Source organism: Diabrotica virgifera, chromosome 1, assembly GCF_917563875.1.
Source record: "Diabrotica virgifera virgifera chromosome 1, PGI_DIABVI_V3a".
Taxonomy (NCBI): domain Eukaryota; kingdom Metazoa; phylum Arthropoda; class Insecta; order Coleoptera; family Chrysomelidae; genus Diabrotica; species Diabrotica virgifera.
In genome coordinates this window covers 22,587,054-22,604,151 of record NC_065443.1, presented here as the reverse complement: position 1 = coordinate 22,604,151, position 17,098 = coordinate 22,587,054, and positions in this window count along the sequence as shown.

Below are 17,098 nucleotides of genomic sequence, written 5' to 3'. Positions count from 1 at the left end.
CTCGAGGGGAGTCTGACGAAGAAGAAAAGAATGAATATTTAAGCTCAGATGAGGAGTTTGAAGAAGAAGTACAAGATTCGGACACAGAATTTATTTAGTTTATAGTTTTATAATTTTCTACCTATATATTTATAATAATAAATTTGTCATTTCCTATCATATTTGCAAAATCTATTGTATAGTACGTATTATTTTCCTTTAATTAAGGAAAAGTTACTTAAAAAACTATAATATGTAACAATTACTCTAACGTTTCGAGGCACAACAACATGGGTATCACCAGGTCACGTGATTTTTCTCGAGCGAACGGACTCACTTCGCTAGAACAGAGGACGCAAACAGCTATCGGTATACGCTCTTTCTCACACTGCTGCTTACCTATAGCGCTTTTCATTTATATGAACCCGTAATTTGTTTGATCACATGGCAGTTGGAAAATTTCACCAAAATGCTGCCTTTTTTAGAATATTTATTTTTAATATTAAAAAATACCCTGTCAAAATAACAATTGTACCTCCCTGTCCAGAAGGAATATACATAGCTATGCATGTATAGTTGTATATTTTATACATGTTAATAGTATGTACAGATTCAGATAAAATCTTCTGAAGTTAATATGCATCCCCTGAAAATAATCCTGGGACGCCCATGCAAGTATCTTGCAGAGCTAAAATCGCCCTCAAATCGCCTGGCTTGTTTATTTTCCTAATATTTGAATATTTAAATTTACTTTAAAGTCACGTCAATGATATTTTTTGTAATAACAATTTTTACCCTTTTTTTAACTTTGGGGGGGATTTTTGGGGAAAATAACCGCTACCCTCCAGCCAGACCGGCATTTTTGTATTAGGCTATTATGGAAGAGTCACCTGAAAAATTTTCAGCTTGCCTAAAATACCTACTCAAAAATGTCTCACAGCTCTTGGACCAAAATATTGCACTTTCAAAGTCAAAAGACGGGAAAACTATGCAGGACAACTTGTTGTAACTAATTTAAAGTATTTAAAAATATCTATCTCCAGAAATAAAAAAAAGTCTCTAGCTCAAAAATTAAGTTACTTATAATGAAAAGAATATCAGTTCCTATTTTTTTCAGCGAAAAAGTGTTCGGAAGCAACCCCCTAATCACCACCCTAATTAAAATTAGTCATTGACCTTATTTGGTCTTCTTTATTTATGTATTATTAATAGTTTCTAGAAGTTTGACCGGCTTAGATTCATTAGTTTTGGAGTTATTAGCAGAAAACTTATTAAAAACACTGATTATTTTGATATAAAACTAACACTTTCGATAGCGAATAAATCGATAACTATTACTTTCATAAAAAATGTATTTTTTGCTTAGAATGAATGTTTTTATCAACTTTTGCAGTCAAAATATAATAAAAAATTTCCACCCACGAGATGGGGTGGCAACTACCTCCTTGGTAAAAGCGCCTTTCGGTATCATATGAACTGCTAACTGCAAAAAGGGGACTTCCAACAAATTTTCATAAATTCACTTTTTGTTATTTTTGCGTTCTTTACACGTAAACACATCGTTTTTAACAAAAAAGGGACTTCTGCGTCTATTTTAAGTATATTGGAAATGCGGTTAAAATTTTTTTAACTGGAAAAAGTGGACTTTTACAGCAGAAATATAACGAAAAATAACCGAAGAAGTGACAGTTTTGCCTTTACAATGCGAGTTTACTCTGAAACACGCCCATTAATATCATCCAAAGTTGAAAACATCAGAAAAATGCTCAGATTCATCGACGATGGCAATATCCCATTTTGGAGGGAAATAACAGAATGGCCCAATGTTCAACAAGTTGATAATTAATACTATGGACTATTTTCTATTCCTTTCTTTATATTACATGTTGATAATGGCAAATAAAGGTATTTTCTGGCAAGTAGTGTTTATCTAATTGAATTATTTCTAATAATTTTCATTTTTATTACAGTTAACTGCAAAAAGGGGACTTCTACACAACATTAAAATGTGAATATTATACAATTATAATTAAAATTATTTACAACTTATTTACAGAATTACGTGTAAAGCTATATTGAACATGTATACCAAGTTTTCCGTTTCTAAGAGATTTGGTTACATAATTATTTAGTTTTTACCTTCTCCTATAAAATTTGCTTTTATGCACATGTCCCCTTTTTGCAGTTAGCAGTTCATATAGATTTTGATCCTTGGACTATCCGTTACTTATTCTCGAATTTTCAAGCAAATCGATCAATTCTGTAAAAATTGCGAGGTGAAAAGCTTACGTTCCTGGCCTAACTTCTGAATAGTTCAACCAATGTGAGCTCGAACCACTTTCGCAGATTTTGGAGCCACGAGTGTCTTCTCCTGCCTGGTCCACGCTTGCTGTCTATTTTCACCTGGACAATCAATTGCAGTAGACGGTACTTATCATGTCTCAATATGTGGCCTAGATATTCAAGGTTTTTTTGTTGTTTAATTGTGCTCACGATTTCTTTCTCTTATCCGATTCTGTGAATTATCTATGTTGGTGACATGTTCGGTCCAGGATATACGAAGAATGCGTCAGTACGCCCACATTTCGAATGCTTCTAGATTTTTCGTGAGCGTCTCTGTCAGCGTCCACAAAAGTAGTTTCCGATGATTCTTATGTGGAGTGGCCGTTCCGTACACGAACTGGCCGGCCAGAGTCGCTCATCTGTGTTGGAACGTCCACTCCACATACATAAGAACCCACGGTCAATCATCGGAAACTAGGTACTTTTGTGGATCCACAGAGCGTAGCGCTGCAGTGTGGTCCGTCTGTGGTGAATCATTAGTAAAATCGGAAAAATGTAGCATTTACCTAGACATAGTTTTAGGGGAAGAGACAAATCCTTGCTTGTTTTCATATTGTCAAATGCTGCTCTTGTTCGTTCGATTCTCACCTTAATTTCTGTGACTTGTTCCCATTTTGCATTTACGTTGGCGCCAAGTTATACATAAGTTCTATGTGGTCAATTAGTACGTTGTTTATCCGTAACTGTCGAGCAGGTTGTTGCTTTCTGCTTATAAGCATCCATTTTGTCTTCTTGAAGTTGAGGCTCAGACCGTATTTATCACTAACTGAATTAACCCTTTCCATTACTTGTTGTAATTCATATATGCTACTGGCAAGCATCACCGTGTTATCGGCATATCTTATATTGTTCGTTAACTCACCGTTTATTTTTATGCCCTCACTTGCATTTTCCATACATTTTTTAAATATTTCGTACTGTCTCAGGTACATTTGCATATCTGTGATTTCTCGAAATATCTGTTTTTTATCTACGTCAATGCTCGTTTGTACCGACTCTTAATGGTCATTCAGTTTCTCCCACACAGAAATTGTTGCGTATGCTGGGTATTTTATAGATGCAGTTCTCTGATCTCTCTTTTGTGTTTACCCCAGTTAATAGGGAAAAAAACATGAAAAAATGTTAAGCAGGGTTTTGAAGGTGCTAAACGGTAGATAAGAGATAAATGATGGTAATTCCGTGAAGACGTACAGCTAATTTTTCTTCTTCTTTTTTTTTAAACAGGTACAAAGAATGACAAACTCAGTTTTTTGACTATAAAACGTTTCTTGTAAATTTTAGAGAAAAATGTTTTAAATAAGTGTTGTAGATCTTAAAAAGTTCTTGAATTTGATAGTACTCATATTAATATACATAAACAATTGACCTAGATAATTGCAAACAACTCTCATTTTTGCACTAATTTTTAAATATTAATAACTTTACTTTTTACATAATGATATATAATTTAACTATTTTAAATTATGCCATTTAATGGTTTCTTTAAGTGCACTAAATTTCAACCAGATTGACCAAATAGTTTATAAGTTATTCAATTTGTTTATCCCAGAGAGCAATTGTTTATACAACTGTTCTTGCCCTAACAGTGAATCTAGAGATATTTAGCAAATCGCAATCAATTATCCGAGAGTCTACTTTTAAGATGCATTAAGAAAAAATTAACATTTTATTAAAATTGTTATTAAAAAACTCGTTTGAAAAAGACCCTACTTTCTAGGTTATAAACAATTTGAATAACTTTGACAGTTTTTATGTCACACGCTTGCATGTAGGCTCACTGAAAAGCTGGTGAAAAAATACATATTAAAAAAGAAAAAATAATTTTATATGACAAATAGGAATCAAGTTAGTATTTTTTTATAAATCAAATTTTGCATTGTTTATAAACATCTATATTTTACGATCCAGTTTATAGATTGCATATGCAGTGAAATAATAAAAACTTATGACCTGTTAAACTGATGGTACTCGTGAAGCACCTCCAACGAAAGTGAAGGTGGGAATTGTTCAAGCCTCGCTTCCTTTTTTGGGAAAAAACTGCAATATATTATCACCTTCCATAGCATGCACAACCTTCTTTTTTAACTGGAGTAGCTCAACAAAATACTAAAAATTGTGTAAATTTCACCTTGCACAATTGGAAAATCCCGTGAAAATCAATTAATTGAATTTTATTATAAAAGTTATTGAACTCTACAAGTATTCCTTAAAAATTATTTAAATTATTAATTAAAGTATATTTTTTATATAAATATAAAATAATTATAAATTAGTACAATACATTATTTTTTTTTATTTGAAATAATTAAAAAGTATTTAATAGTCCTTAATAGTTTTTAAAAAACTAATTTTTGTTTTATTTTGTTTTTGAATTGTTATGAAATGTTATTTAATTTAATGAAGCTATTAATATTTGTTTAGATAGGCATCTAATAAGTATAAATATGTAATATGTTTGCACTATTATTTAATGATGTATGTTAAGTTCAATAATTAGAATAAAATTCGTATATTTGTTTTGATAGTAATATATATATTTTAATAAATTCATATAATTAATTATAAAAATAAAAAAGTAAAACATTGTTTATGAATTTTAATTTGATTATTCTAGTGAACGTCTATAACTTCTAAATCGCTTCTCGGCAAGATACAGTTTATCCTCTACAAAGTCTGACTCGACATCGTCAAGAACCACTGCAGCGCGATTACAACATTTTTTCTCCTCTTCTTCCACTGCACAGTTTGTAAAAAGATCCGTACAGTTTATACCATATTTTTTACAGCCACATCTTGTACTTTTGCAACCCGTTGAACATTTACATGTAATTTGTTTTAATATCTCTTTAGGTATCAAACAATCTAAGGTGTAAATAGGTTCAAAACCCGTATCAGTTTTTTTCCATCCATACTGGGTAGCATCCAGTTTTTTACCTAACCAGTGTTAAACGCGAAGTACATGCTGATAACCTGCACCTTCTGTTGGGGGCAAATTTTCCAATTTAAAAGATTTTTTCCCTGTATTTCTTATAAATTGTAAAAAACGTAACTAATTTAATGCCAATATGTTATTATTTTTTTTATATGTAACATCAATTGCAGCAGAATACAAAGCAACAATGATATCACATCCGTTTTTCATGATGTCCTCCTTGTTAGCATTCTCGTCATAAAAAATATTTATCAGATCTACAATTTCTGACGATGCAGTTAATAATTTGAATTTTCCTTGATTAAAAAAGAGGAAGTTGTATCACACTCAGTAAAAATATATAAGAACCCAACGTATTTCTTAGATGAGAATGTTTAAAACTATTACAACTATAATAGATAGATTTTCCTTTTGCGCCTTTTTATTCAAAATATATGTTATTGTCCGGAGCAGAGAGTTGCGTCAATATTATGAGTATATCAGTATCATTACCAATTATTACAATGGTCTTGTTAGTTTCATATGTATGTTCGTGAAGAGCTGTCTGCACTATTAATACGTCTGCATCTTCATCTGGTACTTTAGTTCGGTACCCAGATTTGTTGAGCTCTGCACATAAAAGTTGAATCAATTGCTTTTTATTTTTACTAACTGCTAAAAATATTTTTTGTTTTATGGATAAGATCGTGTTTTCAACCAATTTATTTTCTGGGCCTGAGCTAATTATTATTGTATATTTATATAAATAATATTCTTTAATTAGTAAAATATAAGTAATTCTTACGAGAAATTATTGTAAAATTAAAGCAAGTAATAGCAATTAAACTGCAAATTTTTTCAACATGTTTCAAATTGGGATTCCATTCTAAAAAATAAAACGAAGCTATTCTCACCTTCACATTTGTTGGCGGTGTTTCACGAGTACCATCAGTTTAATGAGTCATGACTTTTTATTTTTTTACTGCATATGCAATCTATAAACTGGATCGTAAAATATAGACTTTCTTAAACAACTTATTCAATTTTCAGCTCTTAATGTTTATAAAAAATGGAAATATGATTTATTGAAAAAAAAATTCTAACTCGATTTCTATTAGTCATATAAAATCCACTTTGTTATTTTAATGTGTATATTTTCACCAGCTTTTCAGTGAGCCTACATACGAGCGTGTAACGTAAAAACTGTCAAAGTTATTCTAATTGTTTATAACCTAAAAAGTAGGGTCTTTTTCAGGCGGTTTTTTTAACAACAATTTTGATAAAATCTTAAAACATTTTCAATACATCTTAAAACTAAAGTCTCAAATAATCGATTGCGATTTGTAAAATATCTCTAGAGTCACTGTTAGGGCAAGAACAGTTGTTTAAACAATTGCTGTCTGGGATAAACAAATTGAATAACTTATAAACTATTTAGTCGATCTGGTTGAAATTTAGCTCACTAAAATAACCCATTAATTGGCATAATTTAAAGTAGTTAAATTAAATATCGTTGTGCAAAAAATACAGTTATTAATATTTAAAAATTAGTGCAAAAATGAGAGTTTTTTACAATTATCTCGGTCAATTGTTTATATATTGCAATATGTGTCACACCAAATTGAAGAACTTTTTAAGGTCTACAATATTTATTTGAAACATTTTTCTCTAAAATGGATAAGAAAAGTTTTATAGTAAAAAAACTTAGTTTTTCATTCTTTATAACTGTTTTAAAAAAAGAAGAAGAAAAATTAGCTGTACGTCTTCACGGAATTATCATCATTTATACCTCATCTATCGCTTAAAACCTTCAAAACCCTGCTTAACATTTTTACGTGAAATCGATGATTTTTTTCCCTATTAACTGGTGTAGTTGTAAGGTTTTGGTTTTGGATAAGATAGATCTAAGTGTATTAGTTGTTTTGAACTGTTTTACAATTTTTACTGTTTTGAAATGTTTTACTGAGTTGTTTTACAATTTTGTTCTATTACTTATTTCCTATCCTTTTTAATTTTTGTGTAACCCCTTTTCTATGGTGTAGTTGTCATCTTTGAATCCCTTCTTCTGAATATCTCTGGATTGCTTGTGGTGTTTTATTATTTTCTTTTTTCTATCTTGTGGAATTCCTTGTTTATAAATGACGATGGTGACTTTAAAATCTGACTTTAAAAATGCAATAGAAAGTTTGAACAAGGAACAGAAGATACACAAAAACTAGCACTACATCGATTAAACCAAATACATATTCAATACTCAAAAACCTCCACTCCTCTAAAGAAGAAGAGATCTCCTTCCACAAGAAGCAATTTTATAAAAATGAAGAAATGCCTAATGAGTCAAATACATACTCTATAAACGACAAGATGACTATAAAGTTAACCAGAGACAACATATTGACAAGAATGAAATAGAAAGACTACCAAAAAGTACTCAATTTGAATCCAAAAGACAATAAATGTCTAGGAAGGCCTCAAAAACGATGGCCATAATACATTTATTGCGAATATGAAACAGGCAAACCTTCATTATGATTACAGTAGAAGACAAGAAACAGAAGAACAAGAATAGTAACTACTAATTAAATAATATTAACCTGTTATTTATATTTTATTAAATTTACGATTTTTTAAAGCATTGGTTAAATCCACAAATGTTCGTTTTCAGAAATAGATGCAAGAGATCTAGATTCATTTTCTTTTCATAAAGTCTGCAATACCTATTACCAAAGAAAATTTTCCAACACTACGATTGAATGCTATTTGCAAAACAACTTTAATTGGCAACTTAACACGTTTCGTAAACATAGCTAAAACTCCTCTTTGGTCTATAATATTTCCCTTTGAATATACCTATATGTATACATTATGCAAATTAATTTTAGTAAGCTCAGGAAGTAATTAAAAACCCCGAATAATCTGAAAGTACATCAATTCTGTTTACTTTACCCATTCGCTCTCAAAACTGCATTGAAATAAAATGCCGTGTTCAAAGGAACAAATCCACACCTTGTTAGGAGTTCTTAATAAATATCTGAGCTCGTCTAGCTCTTCGTCGCTTGGATGCAATTGCTGTATTTTCCAGTCTTTTGATCGATAAATGTAACGCTCAGCGTCGCGTCAAATAGATTTGCTTCATTGTTAATTAAATTTACAGGTATTTTAATAGTATTTTTAAGAACAGTTTAATTGGTTTTTTTTAAACCATATAATAGGTATACGGTAGTGATGTTGATTCTAGTTACTTCCGAGTATTCCTTATAGTCCGTTCTTTAACGGTAAAATATTGCAAAACCTCTAAATTTTAAAGAACTGCTTGGATTGACATGAAATTTGGCATACACATAGCTAACAAGTCAAAGAAAAAAAGTAATATTGTGCCGATATATGCTTTTGCCCTGGGGGTCGTCCCCCAGGGCACGACAAATATTCGTCCAAAGTAAGTCAGGAAATGTATAAACTGGCTAATTTTAAGTAACTTTTGTTCTATAGATTTTTTTCACTAAGTCAATACTTTTCGAATTATTTTGCAGTGAATATGTTCATTTTTTCAACAAAATAACCACGATTTTAGACGGTTTTTCGCAAATAACTCAAATAGTATGTATTTTGTCCAAAAAACATTCCTAGCAAAAATATAGCCTGTAAAAAATTTAAAAAAAAAATGGTGTATATATTACGTCTCTATACCTAGTAGAAGCAGAGTAATAGCTAATGAAAAATAGGTTCATATTCGTCAAATTCCAAATGGAATACTTTAACGTGAAATAACCAAAAATGAAGCACATTTCTGGGAAAACTCATTACAACTTATTTAAAGTGTTTAAAAAAGCTTTACTTTTGTTTTATAAAAAAAATTCTAGCATTAAAAGTAACCAAGTTACGCTCAAAATAAAGTTAGTCCCTTTTTGTTTTGGTAAAAAAAAAGATAAAATCACCCTCTAATTAGTATCTTAAATGAACTTAATCTTTACGACTTCACAAGTTTCTTGACTCGTGTATGTATTTTTTATATGATCTGTAAGTTTCATCGGTTTAAAGTCCTTATTATTGAAAGGGCTGTAGTTAAAAGGGGTTGAACGAGTCACTGATCACGAATGTATGCAAATTTATAAACACCAAATCTTAATCAAATTTTGTCTAACAGAAAAACAAAAAAATACATGATATTCAGAAAAGCAATGCTGACTTTTTTTGTTTTTCGAGATTTTTGGTATCTCTAACAATTTTTAAGTTATTTTGAAAAAAAGCATATTTTTCAAAATTAAAATTTTTAAAAATTTTACTTTGAAACCAAATTTTTTCAAAAATAAGCACTTTGAATCAAAGAAACTTACAGATCATATAAACACAATATAAGTAAAATAATTTGTGGAGCGGTAACGATTAATTTCATTTAAGTTGCTAATTAGGGGGTGGTCTTCCCGATCTTTTTTGCCAAAACAAAAGGGACCTACTTTATTTTGATCGTAACTTGCTTAAATTTAATGCTAGAAACTTTTGTAAAAACAGATATAAAGCTTTTTTTAAACACTTTAAAAAAGTTATAATGGGTTTTCCCACAAAATGCTTTATTTTTTGGATATTTCACGTCGAAATATTTGAAATTTGATGAATATGAATCTATTTTTCATTGGCAATAACTCTGGTTCTACGAGATCCAGAGACCTAACGCGTACACCATTTTTTTTACTTTTTTATAGGCTATATTTTTGCTAAGAACTTTTTTTTTCGACAAAATGCTTACTTTTTGAATTATTTGCGAAAAACCGTTTAAAAATGTGGTTATTTTGTTGAAAAATGAACATATTCACTCGCAAATAACTCGAAAAGTGTTGACTTGGCGAAAAATCTCTATAGAACAAAAGTTACTTAAAATTAGTCAGTTTACCCATTTCCGGACTTATTTTGGACATATATTTTTTCACCCCCAAGAGGGGGTTAAAGTCACCCCCAGGGCAAAAGCACACATCGGCACAATATCACTTTTTTAAAATCGGTTCTTTAAAATTTAGAGCAAAAACCGTGAAAGAATGTACTATTACAAATCGTTACTTTTGTATAAAGTAATCATTTACAGTATTCGTTACTTTGATTACTATGGTTACTTTTGTATTTGAGTACCGGTAATCATATCGAGAATCGTATTTCTCAGTAGGTAGGTATTTTGTATAAAGTAATCATTTACAGTATTCGTTACTTTGATTACTATGATTACTTTTGTATTTGAGTACCGGTAATCATATCGAGAATCGTATTTCTCAGTAGGTAGGTATTTTGTATAGGTATAACGATATAACAACGACCTTCGCCGATCTGTTTAAGGAATAAAAATGATTTGAATGTTGAATGGGTTGCATCTGAGAGTTCATTTTAAATAAAGTAAAAGACAGACGTACTCTTAATCATTTATTGTAACTTCCGACGACCGGTTTCGCTCTCTAAACTATATAGAGCATCTTCAGGTCAACAGTTACAAGTCACTAAATGCTACAAATAAAAAAACCAGAATTAGAACAATATCTAGTTGTAAAAGATGCTAAAGATCCATAAGATCAAGCCAATTTTGAACAACATGCATAAAAGTAGTGAAAATAGCAGACAAATACATATGCATGTAAAAACGGGGGCGGTAACAAACGTCCCCAAGCTTACAAAGATATGCAGATGTATATCGTCTATAAACATGCAATTATAACGTGTCGTACTTACATTCGGATACAAGGAGCTACTACCTCAGTATTCATTAACATGATGGTTTTGCTTAAGTTATGCTAACGGGATAATGGTGGAATAGACGGAGAATGTTACAAAGGTAAACAAGTTTATGGGATTTGGGAATTCTTGAGGGTGAAGAGATAGTTGTTGAGAGACAACCAACAAATATTATGTGCCTGTTATTGTGTGTGTGAAGTAAACATTAGTGAATATCATAATATATACATTTTTTTTAAATTTGATGGTTTTAATGGTTTTAAAGATTTTTATTTCTATTTCTTAAAAGATTTTGTTTTTATTTATATTTATTAAAAGACTTTATTAAAAGAGTCTTTTAATAAATATAAATAAAAACAAAATATTTTAATAAATAGAAATAAAAAGCTTTAAAACCATTAAAACCATCAAATTTTTTAAAAAATTGTGTATATGACATTCACTAAAGTTTACTTCACAAACACAATAACAGGCACAGATTTGTTGGTTGTCTCTCAATAACTATCTCTTCACCCTCAAGAATTCCCAAATCCCATAAACTTGTTTACCTTTGTAACATTCTCCGTCTATTCCACCATATCCCGTTAGCATAACTTAAGCAAAAACATCATGTTAATGAATACTGAGGTAGTAGCTCCTTGTATCCGAATGTAAGTACGACACGTTATAATTGCATGTTTATAGACGATATACATCTGCATGTGTTTGTAACCTTGGGGACGTTTGTTACCGCCCCCGTTTTTACATAAATATGTATTTGTCTGCTATTTTCACTGCTTTTATGTATGTTGTTCAACATTGGCTTGATCTTATGGATCTTTAGCATCTTTTAAAACCAGACATTGTTCTAACTCTGGTTTTTTATTTGTAGCATTTAGTGACTTGTAACCGTTGACCTGAAGATGCTCTGCATAGTTTAGAGAGCGAAACCGGTCGTCGGAAGTTACAATAAATGATTGAGAGTACGTCTGTCTTTTACTTCATTTAAAAATGATTTAATTACTATGATTACTTTTGTTACTTTTGTATTTGAGTACCGGTAATTATATCGAGAAACGTATTTCTCAGTAGGTAGGTATTTTGTATTTTGTATAGGGGACATATAAATCACCATGTCAAATCACTCAGGCAAAAAATTTTGGATCTCCGATTTGTCTGAAAATTGGTATATAGCTTCTGCGGGACGTAAAAATAAGATATTTAAGTCAAAAAATCTTTTTCTTCTTTTTTTCTCAAAATGTTATTTTATGCGATTTTACAGTGATTTGGTGTTTATTTAAACAAATTTGCATTTTCTGTCGTAAAGTATCAATGAAAAACATAAAATTTTAATAGAAAGAACTCAAAAATGTCATTATATGGCATTATAACAAGTTATTTTGAATCAAAACAAGTTTTTGATCAAATTTTATAGTGTAAAAAACGTTAAAATACATACATTTTTACATTTTCCTCCATTCCCAAAATACGTTATCATCGATTTGGCTGAAAATTTGCCCACTGATAGCCAAAAGATAGGACTTTAAGTGGTTAGAAGGATTTAAATTATATTTCAATACCAAAAAAGTTACATGCAGTAATATCAGACTCAAAAGTATATATTAGTCCAGTCGAGATAGCATTTGACCTTGAATGCCGAATTGCCCAAAATTTTATTTTTCTGATCTTTAGGGGAGTCAATAGTAGCCTAAATTTAAAATCACGAATGAATTCCTCCGTTACGTTAGCCGCCATCTTGATTTTAAAGGAGAACCTTTTTTTGCTCAATATCTCCGCCATTTTTAACTTTTCGACAAAAATGGTAGGAACTGAAATTGTTCCAAATAAATCGTATTTACAATTATTACAATTTCTTTTTAACAATTTTTGTCGTGAGGTCGATATTTTCGAGTTAATTGTACTTACAGTAGACGCCTATATTTTTGACTATAATATTGCATGTAACTTTTTTGGTATTGTAATATAATTCAAATCCTTCTCACCACTTAAAGTCCTATGTTTTGTCTATCTGTGGGCAAATTTTCAGCCAAATCGATTATGATGTATTTTGGGAATGGAGAAAACGGTATTTTAACGTTTTCTACACTATAAAATTTAATCAAAAGCTTGTTTTGAATCAAAGTAACTTGTTATAATGCCATATAATGGCATTTTTGAGCCCCTCCTATTAAAATATTATGTTTTCCATTGATACTTTACGATAGAAAATGCAAATTTGTATAAATAGACACCAAATCACTGTAAAATCGCATAAAATAACATTTTGAGAAAAAAAGAAGAAGATTTTTTGACCTTAAATATCTTATTTTTACGCCCCGCAGAAGCTATATACCAATTTTCAGACAAATCGGAGGTCCAAAATTTTTTTTGCTCCAAAATTGAGTGATTTGAAATGGAATGACCCATAGGTATAGATATAGATCTAGATAAAAATATAGGGTTCTCGCATTATATAAAAATATAGGGTTTTACAAATAAACGTTAAAATGTATAGATACTTACGCAATAGATAATAGAATATTGTATAGAGCAGCGGTTCCCAACCTTTTTTCACTGCCGTACCCCTTGAGATAAATTTATTTCAAATTGTACCCCCAAGAAAAAAAAGTTGCAAGAACATTAATCATGGAAAGTAAATATTTACGCAAGAGTTTTTGTTATCTTTTATTTGACAATAAAGTTATTGTTCCAAAATTAGGCCTATATATGTTTCTAGTAAACTTAGTAAATTCTAAATACCAACTGTAAAAAATAATAACAAAGTAAATACAATATTTCTTATCACAAAAATCTACTAGAATTAGCAAATAAGTTTATTGAAAAAAAAAGAAATCAAAATTATTCTTAAAACAAATCAAAACTCTTTTAGTGTGACCCTTGGACCTGTTTTGTTGCACATAATATTTTGAAATCAATATCAAAGGTTGATAAATACACTCTTAAATCAGGACTTGCATTTAGCTTATTCCTATACTTATTCTTAATGAAATCATAGGAAGAGAACGATCTCTCAACTAGTTCTGTGTTTGTAAAAGGAAGTAAAACCAGAAGGGCTTTTGTGGCTAAGGGTCCATATTCATCCCCAATGCTCACCCAGAATTGTCCAAGGGGTTTCTTCTTGAACTCGGATTTCAAGGAGGAGTCACTTAAAAGTTCTAGGAGCTTTTCCATCTCATGAACGGTCAATGTAGCAGTCTTGACGTTTTCTTCATTGAAAGGATCTGCAATCCAGTTCTCTCCGTCACCTCGTTTAGGAAAATACTTTCTAAAAGAGTCCTTCAGGTTTGTCAAATGTGTCACTATTTGATGTTTCACTTTGTCAGATATGGGCAGATTATTGTCACTCAAGAAATCATGAAGCGTGCCAAAAACTTCAGCTTGATTGTTTTGAATACAGGTTTTCCAAAAATCAATTTTCTTCAGCATGGATTCAATTTTGTCAGCAACTTTGAATACTGTAATTGAGCTGTTCTGTAACTCTAAGTTGAGTTTATTGATCTGAGAAAAAATGTCAGCTAAATAAGCAAGCTTTTGAAGCCAATCACTATCATGGAACTTGGAGGCTAAATAAAAAGGATGCTCTTCAAAAAATACTTGCAGTTCATGTCTGAGCTCAAAAAGTCTTGTAAGAACCTTCCCGCGAGATAGCCACCTTACTTTCTTGTGCAAAAGCAACGTGGAGTGAATGCCACCCATACCTTCACAAAGCACTTTGAACAGTCTGGAGTTTGTTGCATTGGCTTTAACAAAGTTGACTACTTTAACTGCTTCATTGAGAACATCATTCAAAGAAGACGGCAACTTTTTGGCTGCAAGACTCTGTCTGTGGATGCAACAATGGCTCCATGCTACGTGGGGGCCACTTCTTTTACGCGCCCTTGAAGACCGATATATATATGCCAGACATTGATTTTCCTCCGTCAGTGCATATACCACACAATTTACCCCAGTCTATTTCTTTTTCACAGAAGTAGCTATAAATCACATTGAACACATCTTCCCCTATAGTACGCTCAGTTAATGCATGGCACAGCAACAGATTTTCTTCAAACTCCTTGTTGGGATTTACATACCTTGCATTAACAAGTAAGATTGTTAGGGCAGCAATGTCCGTACTTTCATCAACTTAGATGGAAAAAAAATCACTCTCTTTTAATTGCTGAACCACTTTTTCTTCAATGTACTTAAAAATGTCTTGAATTCGCCGTGAAACTGTGTTGTTTGACAGCGGGATGGAGTTCACCTTACGAACAAAGTCCTGACCAAACATACACTGAACAGCATCTTTTATACAAGGGGCTATCAAATCCTCACCTATTGTGTGGTTTTTACCACTTTTTGCAATATGGTAGCTAATTTTGAAAGAGGTTTCCACAGCATTTTCATTATCTCTATTAACTGATGAGAAATAAGAAGAAACCACGCCATCTTTCCCATAATTTTTTGAAAGTCGTTCAAAATAGGTAATTTCTTTATTTTTGTGCTGGGCGTGTTTGGATTCAAGGTGGCGCAAAAGTAAGGAAGGTTTCATGCTACCATTACCTAAAACTTCTCCACAAACAACACATAGTGGGTTTTTACTTTCCTCCTCTCCAGTAAACGAAAAGCCATATTTCAAGTACTCATTTGAATATTTTCGTTTCTTTGAGGAAGTTCCAGTACTAGTACTAGATTTCTGAGGTTTACTATCACTGGTACTCACACAAGAAGAATGTTCTGCTGCTGAGTCCCGGGACGTACTAGGCTTGCTAAGCACCTGACTTGCCGTATCAGTCTGATTTGTTTTAAACGATCCAGTTTTTAACCACTTTTCCATCTTCTTGATTACAGTTAAATCGTTTACAAATCAGTCAAAAACTAACACGCACAATAAGCAAGTAAAAAGTAAACTGAACATAAAATCACGTAATGATTTATCACGTAACGTACGACAAACACATAAAGTCCGCCATTACCAAATATTTTCGGCGTACCCCCAACCAGGCCGTTGCGTACCCCAAGGGGTACGCGTACCCCAGGTTGGGAACCGCTGGTATAGAGCATCAATAAGTTATTTCATCAATGACATTCCATGACGTCACTTTTTTCCTCCCTGTGGAGGAAAAGTACTTTTACTCCCTAGGGAGGAAAAGTACGACTTTGCTCCCTACAATCAGGTCAGGAAAAGTACATTTTCGGTAGAGGTAGGTGAAAAAATAATTTTAAATGAAGTATTGAAAGAAAAATAATTTCTTGACTTGTTTTAATATCAGCTCCACTAAAATATTGGGGGCATCTGTAAAATAATAAGACTGTTTCCTATTGAATACTTTCAACGGATTTTTCAGTGTGATTTTAATTTTAAAGAGACGAGACGGCAAGGCACTATAAATAAATTTTAATTTTTCTTTTATAATTTGTCCTCGTTTCGCTTTGGTTAAAATCTTCGTACACCTAGTTGTTCGAAATATTCGCTCGATTTTAAGACTGGCTGCAGCTACGCTCATGCTTATCATTCCTGCAGGCTTTGACTTTGTCATCTCTTTTCCGCTTTAAATGCTTTCTAAAAATGCGGATAAGCATTTAAGCGTGTTAACAATGGTTAGCTGTGATGCTGTGATTTTTAGAGAAGTAATCCATTTAGGCAAAATCATCAAAACCGAAGTTGCTACCTTGGCCTCGATTATAATTGACATTATTAACAAAATGTGCGAAATAGCGTACTCTTGTGGTATTTTGAATTTGTCGTTATGTACCAAAAGTATTGAAGTGTATATAATATACAGGGTGTAACAAAAATTCAGGTCATAAATTAAACCACATGTTCTGAGGCCAAAAATAGTTCGATTGAACCTAACTTACCTTAGTACAAATGTGCACATAAAAAAAGTTATAGCCCCTAGAAGGGACATGTAGCATTCTTATGGTAGGAACATCTTAAAAAAAAATTAAAGTGAAATTTGTGCAACCTATAAAAATTTTATGGAATATAATTTTATGTAGACAGTCACATGATCGGCCATCATCGGCGATAATGAAGAGCAGGCATTAGATATGCCGAAGACGCAGTAGTTTTTGCAGATAGCATAGACACAGTATAAAGAGGGACAGTAGAACCACTCTTCGAAAAATTGGAAGTAAAATCTTTAGTCGTGCATGGCGACCGCGCAATGT